The sequence below is a fragment of the Argiope bruennichi genome, chromosome 4 (genome assembly GCF_947563725.1).
Source record: "Argiope bruennichi chromosome 4, qqArgBrue1.1, whole genome shotgun sequence".
Taxonomy (NCBI): domain Eukaryota; kingdom Metazoa; phylum Arthropoda; class Arachnida; order Araneae; family Araneidae; genus Argiope; species Argiope bruennichi.
The window spans coordinates 81,602,303-81,615,145 of NC_079154.1; the positions used below are offsets into that span (position 1 = coordinate 81,602,303).

The 12,843-nt window shown below is 28.1% G+C and overlaps 1 protein-coding gene across 1 annotated transcript in view; it reads left to right on the forward strand.

Moving 5' to 3' along the window:
• The first annotated feature begins 11,965 nt into the window (after positions 1 to 11,965).
• Positions 11,966 to 12,843, forward strand: part of LOC129965936 (uncharacterized) — a 76,896-nt gene continuing 76,018 nt past the window's right edge. Inside the window, exon 1 of the mRNA XM_056080234.1 lies at positions 11,966 to 12,098. The gene's annotated coding sequence lies outside the window, so the exon portion shown is untranslated. The remainder of the gene's footprint in view (positions 12,099 to 12,843) is intronic.

Below are 12,843 nucleotides of genomic sequence, written 5' to 3' on the forward strand. Positions count from 1 at the left end.
TGATGGTTTTTAAATTTCTTCTTAACAATATTTTTCCTTGTTAAAGAAAAGTATAAAGAAACCTTTTCACAAACAGATCTGTTTTATAGAAAAGCAATTTTATTCAAAGAAAAATAAATACTAAATCATTTTAACACTTCAGGAAAATATGTTCGACCATTTATTTCGACATTCTATTTGTCGTGAATGAAAAACATATTATATTTCTTATCTCTGGTGACCAATGCCTTATAAATTATATATGAAAAATTTAAATGCAGTATAAACATAGAGTATTTCTATTTCACTTCTAACACTTTTCCTTAAGAGCTTTCGTTCACAATACTGTAACTATTTTCTGAAGAATCTCTTCTCCGCTAGTTTCTACCATATCATTTTTCCAATGCTATGATCGTTTATAAAATTGATTTCTTACTCTGCCATCATAAAAGCAGGGAAAATCATTATTTTTAGTTGCCACTTTTCAGAATTTGAGCACATCATTATTTTTATGCACTTCTTTCTCTCAACGCCATGATGTTTCTAGGGAAATATACTTTCTTTTCTTATTTTCTGTATGAAAAAGATTTCCTGGCTAAGCAAATTTGATGTATATATATATCAAATTCTGAGGATTATAAACAATTTTATGTATTTCGCAGATCATTTTGACAGCATAAATTATATTTCAAAAGTGACTGTATGATGTCTCCATTCTACTATAACTCCAGACAGCCTTTATGACAGCCTTTTAATTCTTTCCATTCAAAGAAAAGCAGAAACGCCTTATGTAGTTCAGCTCACTGGATGTTATTTTGCAGTAAAAGAAAGAATTACAACTAACTTTGAGAAATTTTCTTACTGATGTCCTTTATACAAGAAGATTAACAGTGAGTATAATTTTTAATCGAATTCAGATAGTTATATAATTAAATTGAATTTAAAAAAGTCTATTATGTAAAAACAACAACAGAATTTGTATTCAACACACTCTTGGAGATTTCAGAAAAATGTCGTTTGCTTTGTCAGGCATTTCCCATGTTGGGTACATGTGTGCTGATAGATGACTGATGATGATGACGGATGTTGTGGATGATGCACTAAAGAGCCGTGAGAGAAGTATGGGATTGTGCCTAACCTTTTTTATAACTATTATTGTGACTGGACATTCGTACATGAACTTCCAGTAAAAGAGCGTATGTAATTGATGATGCTGTGTGTCAGCTAACGTATGTTCAGAAAACACTCAACAACGAGATTTGCTATTTCTTAAAACCACTGGATATAATAAGCTACAAATAACTTGTTACAACTACAGAAATTATAACTGGAAACTACAAATAATCTCGTTTATATAAATAAATATTTATCCTTGATTATATATCTGAATATGTTGGATTATTTCTTTCACTGTGCGTGGACACTACATATTTTATAACTGTTATTATGAGACTAGATTAATTCAGCTGGTTTCTTTTAAGGATATTGAAAATATTACCATTGCACTAAACTTTCAAAAATAAAGGGCAATTTTGGAAGGGCTTTTAAACCATGGACTTATCCTAAGAAGGTATAACTGAAAATCTATTGCACTTTTTCTTCAGTATCACCTTTTCTCTATCATTGGAAGATGGCAATAGATGACGTGTCAAACAATCGGTGTCCTTGAATTTGCCCAAGTTTATATATTGTGGTGCAATCATATTCTTGCAATTTCAGTATTCCAGACGAATTTCTTAGCCTGGATAATCAACATATACAATGGTGATTAGTAATAACTGACTGAATGTCTAAATGGAATATATAAATTTATTAAATATAAATTTATTAATTGACTTGGTTACAGCAAATCATTCGCAATCCATGGTGGAGTAGTCCTTTCTGCCTTGGTGGATACTCTGGACGTATATTCAATGATTACTGATATTTTCAAAAACGATTTTGATCCTGTTTCTTTTAGACAGCATATTTATTACATTATACAGAGAAAAGAGAATAACTGGAGATCACACAGCATTTTGAATATCACTCTTATAGAGTTATATTTTTGAGAAATCACCAGAGGCATTCGGTGTGACCTGTTATTCATCTTTGCTTTATAAGTATTTATATAATGAATGTACTGTCTAAAATAACCACGACCAAGATCTCATTCAAAAACAATAACGAATGGTAGTAGTGTGATTATAGTTCTTTAGAATTCTTCTCGAAAGAAGTAAGCGATTCCAAAACGAAACTTTAAAATGGTCAAAATAAGTGAAATGGAGTTACTATTCATTTTATTTGGGCTTTAAAAGTTCAAACCGTTCTGAGCCTAAAAAGACTGAATAGTGTAATAATTATAGAAAAGTCAGAAGATTTTAATGAAAAAAAATCAAAAGATGGAATCAGAAAATTTCTGACGCTGTTGTTTACATTAAGCTCCGCCCTCTGATGAATATGCATTGCAGTTCGCACAGATGCATCTTGTGGGATCAGTAATGGATTCCCGACTAGGCAGATTGTGAAACTGCTTAGGGTTGCTTGGTTGATGGAGACCGCTGGTGCTAGATTTAAAAAATTGTTATTAATTTTTTTCGCCAAATAAATTTGTAAAAAATACAAATTTTACTAAGTATAAAATACACAAAAACAATACTAGTACTTTATCAAGTGCAATTGCTCAGATTTCCATTTGTCTCATTACATTTATTTAGAGCTTTTAATATTTATAAACACTAAATATCTGGCTATAACACTGGGAACAAATATGGATAGAAAACCCATGAACACACAGTCATGAGTCTTAATAAAATTGAAAAATAGGCCTAAACATTTTTATAAAGTTACAAAAGTAAAACTTTAATTTCATATAAATAATAAACATACTAAATAAGTTTAAAATGTGAAGGAATGTTATACTAAATTATCAAAAAAGAGGGGTTATATGATGTGCACTGCATATGGTAGCAAAATGCCCGAAATCGCTCCTGAATGGAATAAAATCAAAACAATATTAAGACGAGAAAATTTTACAATGTCAATGAAATGAAAAATATGTATTCTAGTGAAATTGGCAAACAATTACATTGCCACAGCAAGAGAGATAGCAACAAAATTTCACTCTCTTAGATTACATGTCTCATTTAAGGAGTTCACGTACTATAATGTGCACGGTGTAAAAGGAAAATTTTTAATGGTACGAGAAATTTTTAAAATTCAATGAGATAAATCAATAGATGAATTATTATAAATTCTCCAAGAAAAAAAAATATTTAAAATTTGACAGCAAGTACTCGACCGAAGGAGATGTATTTTATAAAAGAAAGAACAAAAGTCCAAGTTCAAAATTTTGGTACTTTTACAGACACCTAAATCACGTGCCCAAGGTTTGGTTTTACAGAAAATACGTGCGAGTTTCAATGCGAATAATAGGAGAATGAATGACTCATCATGTGGTTAACCTATAAACTAAGAAACCAGCTCCTATGAATTATGTTTTTACAGCTTCTGCTCGTAAGAAGAACAAAGATACAAATTATAGCTACTGAATAATAGATGTTTTTTATTACAATGTTGTTTCTGTTTATTTGTTTCTTTTAAAAAAGCGCAACGACAAAGAGATGAAAGGAAAAAAAATTAGTGAAATTTAACACCTTGCTACCTCAAGGGACTCGAGTGGCTACTCAGAAGAATTATTTTAACCTTATGGGTCAAAAATGTTTCAGAACGCGAACATAAGTAGTCGTTGAGAAGAGTGATCGGCACACAAGATTACCCACTTAAAGACGTTTCACTACGATACAAAAATTTTTATGCTTGCATCAATAAAGATTTGCAAAAGTATGTTAAATTATCTTTTGAATTATTATTTCATTCCATTGGCTTCCTAATTTTTATGTTTATATGCGAAAAAACTTGATTAAATAATCTAAGGAAAGCTATTATTGCCATTTTTGATGTGTGTGTGTGTGATGTCGTTTAAACAGCATGTTATTATTATTATTATTGTTTTATCTTTTCATATTTGTTTTCAAAATCATTTTTCAATATGTCAAGATAATTTGTACTCAAATACATTCGATATTCACTCTCGATGGGATAATAATGAACTTATAAATGCAATAATTAAAATACATATGATGTCATTATAGATATTGAGTGGCAGCCCAAATACTGTAAAAAAATCATTGTTGTTTATTAATGAAATAATTAAAATACATATAATATTATCGGCGTATGATTCTGCGTTTTAATGTGCAGATTGTAAACGCTCGATATATAAAATAAACATTTCTTATTTTAGGATATTACGACCAACGATTTAAAGTATTTTAAATAAAGTAAAATAAAAACACAAACTACGTCAATTCCAAGTAACAGCGAGCATCTCACTCGTTCTATTTATTTTTACAATATAAATCTCGTTGCCAGATGCAACAGCAGAAAAATAGTTTCATTTAACACAAAAATAATATATAAAATATTTTTGATGCAATTACTTCAAAAACAAACATGAACAATTATAACAATTAAACAAATACGAAACATTAATAATTATTTATAATATTTAGTTACGTGTGAACCACAATAACTTGCGATGATGAGTTGCGTTACTCACAATCTGTTCCTACAATATCATTATTGATATAGACTGACAGCTCAAATATTCGAAAAAAATCGTTGCTGTTTATAAATGCGGTAATTAAAATACATATAATGTCATTATTGATATAGAAGAGCAGCCCGGATGTTGGGAAAAAATCGTTGTATGCTCTTTTCACGTCCAATATAACATGAGATATTCACAGGGAAAATATTTTTTCACCGTGCTAATACATTATTAAGATTCTGATAGGGATTTCTGACGCATGTCAATAACAAGTAAGGGAAACAAAGGGATCTTTTAAAAGGAATGTGCTTACTGGGCATTTTCTATCCCTTCACACGGAGCGTGTGAATGGCCGCCCTAAGCATTTTACAAAGCTTCTCTTGAATTAATTCAATAGAAAAAGGGGAATTCGATCAGGAAATAAGAGAATATTTTAGAATGAAGTTACTATGGGCTAAATTAAAATAAAACTTTGGAAATTAATTAAATTGAAATTAGAGTATAAAATATCATTATATATATCCAGAAAAAACGCGATTTCCTGAAAAAACGCGATTTTGCACACACAAACAGACACAAAAAAAACTAAATTGCGGGTCCTCGGTTCGAGTCACGTTTTTTGCTTTATTATTTACTTATAAATTTGTATTTAATATTTTTTTTTTGGTTTTTAAGTTTATCTATATAAGTGTCTTTCCTGAAAAAAAAAACGCATACACCACGCACACGCAATTTTACACACACACTAAAAATTAACAAACTGCCCTTTTCTATCTGCTCCCATGCTGGCAATATTATATAAAACCCTCCCGGATACGTTTTCACCATGGTAAAGCTAAGGGTAAGTTCAAAAATATAAGTAATCATAGATAAACTATAAAACTAGTATTGTAATATAGCAAGTTGTTTCGAATAACACGTTAAACTAAGTGCATTCATTATTTTTCATTTATTTATTTAAATGACCAATTCATACGTAGGATAAGTTTGAAAAATATTCATATGTAATCAATATAGGATTCGTGTCTAAATATTTTCTCCAAAAAAACACAATTTTGCAAAAAAAAAAAAAAAAAATCTGGTTTAGTTGTTTTATATATTGAAACTAAATTAACCATCTTATTAAAAGTGTCTCATAATTTATACTGTCAAGGGCCGCAAAATATCTAAATCTGCCACCGATTAATATATTCACACACGTGCAATGAAAGGCATAAATCAAATTCCATTCAACTGCTGATAATGCTTTAAAATCATCATTGACTTTTCCCAAATTTACTTCTATATTTAAAGAAATCTAAATATCAATATTCACCAAAATATGGAGGTCAAATTTTTGAAGAATACAATACTTTTTCTTTGTCTAGTTGGTATGCTAGAAAGTAAATCCGTTTGCAGAGCAAAAGTATTTTTTAAAAAATAATCACCAAGGAGCTTTCAAAAAAAAGTAACAAAGGTTTGAAAAAAAAGACAGCCAAGCGCACATTACTATTCCATATAAGTATTGAAGCTATTCAACTGTTCAATAGATCATTTCTACTCCCCCTTTTTTTTTTTTTTTTTTTGAAGAATAAATAAAAAAAAAGAAGTTACGCAAGAATTAAAATTGATGTGATTGCCATACTCAGCTTTCAAAAGTTAAAAGAAAAATTCGTTAGAAGTAAATACAATAGCTTTTGTAAAAGAAGATAATTCCATTTCTTACCAGGAATAATTACTGGAATTTATGAGGTGAGGAAACGCGGGGCGGAGGGAAAATGAAAGCATTTTAAACCATAAGTCAAGATAAATTTATTTATTTATTACTTTGTTGCATAAATTGAGTTATGTTTATTGCTTTTATTTGCTTTTTTCTGTCTTACTAAATCAATTGCAGGGTTTTTGTGGCATTTTTTAGAGTTAGTGACATTTATTACGAGCACTTTTATGTATATTTCAGAAATTGAAAGCATTTTTATGCAGGTTGGCCCATTTTTATTCTTTCTATATCATGCTATATGTAGTCCTATTTATTATTTACATTTTTCTTGCATTAAACAAAGTCAGATTTATATAAGTTCAAAAACAAAAATTCTCTGTCCATTGATAATTTATAAATGCAATTTTGTAATTAAAGAAAATTTTGTAGCATAAGTTAATAAATGCGTTTGAGCGAATAATCAATGTAAAAAATCTTGGTTTCACAGTGACATTACACAATTCATATTTTTATTAGCCTTAATTTAGTAACCATTTTAGACTCTTCTTCTTTAATCAACAGATGACAATAAGAGTCCAAAATCTAAAATATAATATTTCAGATAAATCTGAAAATATAAACCGTTTTAAATATCTGAAATTCTACTAGTTTTAAATATATAAAAAAATATTACTTATTCCAATTAATAACGCATAATCTTATCATCCTTTTCAATTATGAATCACGATTTTTAATTATATTGTTTAGATAAATAAGAAAATTCGGTAGAAATGCTAAGTAAAATGTTTGGATTCATTTTGTAAGCCTACTAAAGTACTCCATATTAATGTACAGTATCTCCATATTAATTAATATTACGAAATTTATGTAAAAAAATCTAATAAATTGAAAGATATTAAATTAATTTTAATGGTCCTTTATTCGAACTTAATGAATCGTTTTTGAAACAGCATTTTTCAATCTGTATAATTTTTTGTATTTATGTATCTAAGAAGGAAAAATAGACCATTATCGTTCAATGGTATATCATTGTAAATTTCTGAAAAATAAAATTTAAAAATGATATTTTTTCCTATACATATTTATGATTTTTTACATTTCTGATTCTCATTTTTGAAACTAATTTAGCAATTTTCAAAACTGTGAATATTGTAGAGTTCTTATTTCAATCCCTATTGAAATTAATAAAATAGTGAATAATATAGAATTAAATCAATTTTGAATATTAATAACCAATTGTAAAATATTATAGCTATTTATGAAATATTATGCATATTTCATAAATATCTTGATTGAGGCAAATATACAAACAGCCTCTGTGATGAAATCTATAAGTTAAAATAATTTTTTTTTACTTCTTCTTTCTATTAAAAAAAATCATGCTCCATGCTTAGACAAAAACTTGTTATTTTCATGTGAATGACTGCTTATTGTATTAAACGTGATGAGAATCTTAATGATGATAAATGCGAAAGATTTTCAACTGAAACAAAGCGGCATTCAGGCACCCGCATCATTGCTTTCCAGTTTTGCAATCAGAATCAGAGTAGCAAGTCCTACCGATGAATCTTACTATTTTTATTTTCATGATCTACCGTAACTAATTCTTAGCATGAAGAATTTCCTTTCCATCAGCCAAAAAAATATGATAAACTGCTTAGCATAATTTTCCCAGGCCATAACTTTCTTTACTGAAAAATAGATTTTGACAGTCGATTCTCCTTTAATGATGGATGAACTATGACAGTATGTTAGCTTCGGGCATTATTCCAGGAGAATTAGAAATTCGAGTCTGAATTTGGCCAGTAATCTACCGTGCATGCAGGTTTGTTAAACATATAAATTAGTCTGGGAAACAAATCCATATTTTCGCAAATATGGAAGCTTGAGCGTCTTGTAACACCACAGGTGCTATCCTCACCAACTCACTGCCCAACAAGGATTAAATCTGATCCTTTTATGTCATTATTTCATTTGAAAACCAATCTAATGAATCAAATAATCACACTTTCATGATTTTTTTATATTTTTAATAAATTTTTAAAAAGATTTGATTGATAATTTTCAATTTGTATTTTCCTGTTAATACTCGCCTTTCCAATGATATACCATGCATTATCGTTATTGTATTTATTTACTCGGATTGATTACTTTACGGATTGCATTTAATGATCATAAAATGGAAATAATTTTATTATTATCTAAATAAATACAAGTTTTGAATTGCAAATATAAAGCTTAAAGATGAAAGATTTCAAAGTTTTCTCACTTTTCTCATTCTTTGAACTCCAGCCGCTCTCTTTTATTTTTATGTTCTACATCAGGACACTCTGTCTTTGCTTGGTTAAACTGGTCATTTGCGATCAATTTAGCTATTCCATTTTTTTTCCGCCTATCCATTCAGGACAGACTTTCACGGTCACTTCATGCAAGCGTCACCCCATCCATCCACCCCTTCGATGAACGTTTTGCTAAATTACAGCTAAAACTTTTCCTTCTATAAGCATCCCAAGTCAATATTTTACATTATTGCTGGTTTTGGACGTTTTGCAGTTCTGTGTAGTTCACATCATGACCACTCCCCCATTCCTTTTAATAACTGATCTAACTAATTTCACGGTTTAACATATTTTAATTATCATGTTAATAAAATATTTTAATTAATTTTTTTTTGCTTTAGTATTTTTATGAAAATTTATCTAATATACATTTTTATACGTTTGTTATGGAAAAAAAATGTTAAAGTAATAAAATTCTTGAAAAACTAATCATAATTATTATTTAAGTATTCTCTTATTTACAAACATATTATAAAAGATTATAAAGAAATAAAACACTTTAACCAAATATCGTATGAAAAGGTATTATTTTATAGGTTCTTTCAAGTGGAATGACACATAACAAGTTAATCGAAAAATTAATATTCCAACATATTATTAAAAATAAGTGTAATTATACTTTAAGATATTTAATAATAATTTTAATAACTCATTTTTAACACGCATTGTAATTCTAATATTCTATAATATAAATTTCTTTTTACATATTTATTTACTTAGCAATGTTTGACAAAAATTTTTATCTACCTGCTTGTAGCAGTTCTCATCTATGTGGCGCTAGGCAACTGCTCAGTTTGCCTACTTAGAAATTTGCTACTCTTCTCGTACACATTCATTCAGTGCTCAAACTGAATGCTGTCCTAAAAATGGACTGAGAAGTTGTAAACATGAGTTGGATATTCATTTCTCCAGTTCACGCCATACCAATTCTGACCGGTTTTTCACATTGATCAAAATTTTTGCTTCAGTGGTCTAGCGTAGAATGGCCGTAAAAGAAATTTATTTCAAATTTCTCTGCAGGAATCGTTTTGGGATACGTTATAGAAATTACTTTAGTTCAAACTTCCCTCGAGATATGATTCCGGCAGTTTTGGTTAATTCTTAACTAACAGAGGAGGATCTTTTCTTATTCGTTAAAATAGGTAAGAATTTATCTTGCATTGCCTTAAGTTTTATCGCAACATTAGCCAAAAGAGATATTAGAAAATCGATACTGTTATTTGGCAATAAATTATCAGCATCAAAAATGTGAAGGCAGATCAATGTAGTAAAAAAAAATGTAAAAAGATTACTCTCCTAAATTGTATCAAAAATATTTTCACGGTTTTTTTTTTAATGCAAACATCATTGAGAAAAAAATATGTTTTAAAAGGAACTAATCACATCTTTCAAAAATGTGTTCTTAACATCATACAAGGAAGAAATATTATTTGCATCATTTTAATTTTATCTTTGAGAAACAAAGGAAATTTCAATTATTATTTAATAATTTATTTAAAAAATATTTTTTTTTCAAATTTTTAACATGAAGTAAAAAAAATATATTGTAGTGAAAAAATCAATTAGTTCAACAAAATTTTAAATGTTAGTTTTTATTAAAATTATTTGCTTATAATCTTTGCACGCATTAAAATATATTTATTTTCAAAAAAAGAAAGAAAAAGGTGATTTTTTTTTGTTTGAAGGTAAAAGGAAAAGAAAATTTCACCTCTTTTCACAACATTTTCTTTTTTTATTTCGCAAGATTTGGTGCAATAAGGAACAAAAACAAAATGGAATGGAATACAAATGATGGCAGTTTCCATCGGAATGCCTCGATAGAAAACAGCCAGAAGTGAAATCATTTATAAGCCTCTGGTTTCCAAGCAATTGCAGATATTGAGAAATCTTCACCCAAATGTAGTTTGCTATGATGAGGTGATCATTTGCTTATTTTATATTTCCTTTCTATTTTCACTCATACGGAACATTACGAAAAAATGAAAATTTAAACCCATCACCACCATCTGCATTTCCTTTGAACTGCTATCACCTCTAAGAACTTGGCTCTCTTTTTGAAGTCAGAGGAGAAAATGATTGAAGAAATATGCACTTTTCACTTTACCTACAACATATTCTTCTGCAATAGAAATAAAATCAGAATTACTCTAACTATCTGGTTCGTAAAATATTATAGGTTAACTTTTTATTTTAATTTAACTCTCTCCAAAAATACATCCTACATTTCATAAATTATATATAATACGTACATATTTAAGATTGTATACTTTTTCCTTATCTTTATGAGTAAAACCATGGAATTTTTTGTATAATTGTTGTATGCTTAATTATACCATCATATTTAAATATATATTCCTTAAAAAAGTGTGAATAAAATCAAAAGCAACAAATGCTAAAAGAAGTACGAAATAATTAGAGCAATATTTTTTTCTAGCTGCGTAAATTAATGTACTCAGTTTTTTTTAATTTTTTTTATTACGATAGACATTTATTACAATAAAATTATTATTACATAAAGGAATACTGATTTTAATTTTATGAATTCAATGGAACAACGATAATAATAATAATAATCAGATAGAGTTTGTCTACATTTTTAGTAAATATCATAAAAGCATTTCGACGGTTATGAATAAAAGAATCAGTTCTAAAAAGCCAAATGATAATTTATAGAATGATATTATAAAAAAATCATATTTTATAAAATTTTTAAAAAATAATAATTTATAGAATTTTGAATAAGTTTGAAACATAATATTAATTTATCGAATGCTAAATAGTTATTTATAACTTTCTATTTAAAATCAAAGATCTTGTCTGCTTTTTTAGTATATTCATATTTGTTCAAGAAACCGTTAAGTTAAAAAGCCCAAACGATAATTTTAATAACTGCAGAATGATATTTTTTATGGAACGTTTTCGATGCATTAAAATTCTAATGGCTCCATTTTAATGTCTTTCTTCCATTGCTGTTATAATAGTTTAATAATAAATTTATTTTTCATTTTTTTAATAAAATACAAATGACAAACATTACTCTTTAGTATTTATTCGAAAATTATCATTTGAGTTAACCAAATCCTGCCTTAAAAATATTTATATTTTGTTTTATTTCTAAATACTTTTCCATGTTCATTCACCCATAAAGAACATGAAAAAAATATCTCGGAACTGCGGCTTCTTTAACTTGGTCCTCGAAGCCTTTAAGCCCTCGAAGCGTGACAATTCTTACCTTTCTTGTTATGATGATAGCTGTATTAGGTCTCATTTCGAGCCTTCTGCGCACGAGTATTGCGCTATGACGTCACGATTATCACGCTCCGTATCCGAAGCCAACGACTGCACTTATAGTAGGCATCTTTTTCTCCAGGCCTCAGTTCATATTCGGTACTGCAGCAATAACTTAATCGAAATCCTCAGAATTTTGAATTTTTTGGTCTTGTGGGTGAATTTTGACATTCTCTAACAGATCAGCGGCTCCTTTATAGAGGTAAGGTTGTTTTATTCCACTTTATACAGCTTTAGGAACTATGAACTAATTTTTTTGGAGAATAGCTGCAGTGGGAGGTAGCTTATTTTACAGGCGCTCCTTGGTGATTGGTTTCCCGGGCACTTTGTTCTCCAAGGATCTTGTTTATTTTTGTCTCAGCCATGATGGCTTATTTTTAGATAATATGGTTGTATTGGATTGAATATCAATTTAATATTTTCTGTACATAAATATTTCAATCAATATCTAGATAGGGAATCATATTATAAAACTAAATTAATACTTTAATACTACAATTTAAAATAAGTATAAAAATAAATTCTTCCGTACTCAACCTACTTCGGAAGTAAGTCAATAATATATTCCAGTTAGACGATTTTATAACAAAAATTTTATAGAAAGTAAAATTATTCATAAATTTAGCACACATTTCGAGGTAATTAAAGAAAAATGAATAATTAACGTATATTTTATGTTTCCTCATTATTTTTATATGAAAATATTTTTTAAAAAGATTGTATGAAAAAGAAAAATTCATCGAATGAATTCTTAAACAAACCGAAAAGATTAAATTCAATACTTTCTGCCAAAACTATTAAAATTAAATAATTTAAAGTATTTTTGTAATATCTAGATTAGGCTTAATTTCGAGGTTAAAATTGGTCTTAGTTGTCAAAATTTTAATTTTTTCATTATTATTAAAATATTATAAATATTTTAGTGAATTATTTATCTTTTAATTCGA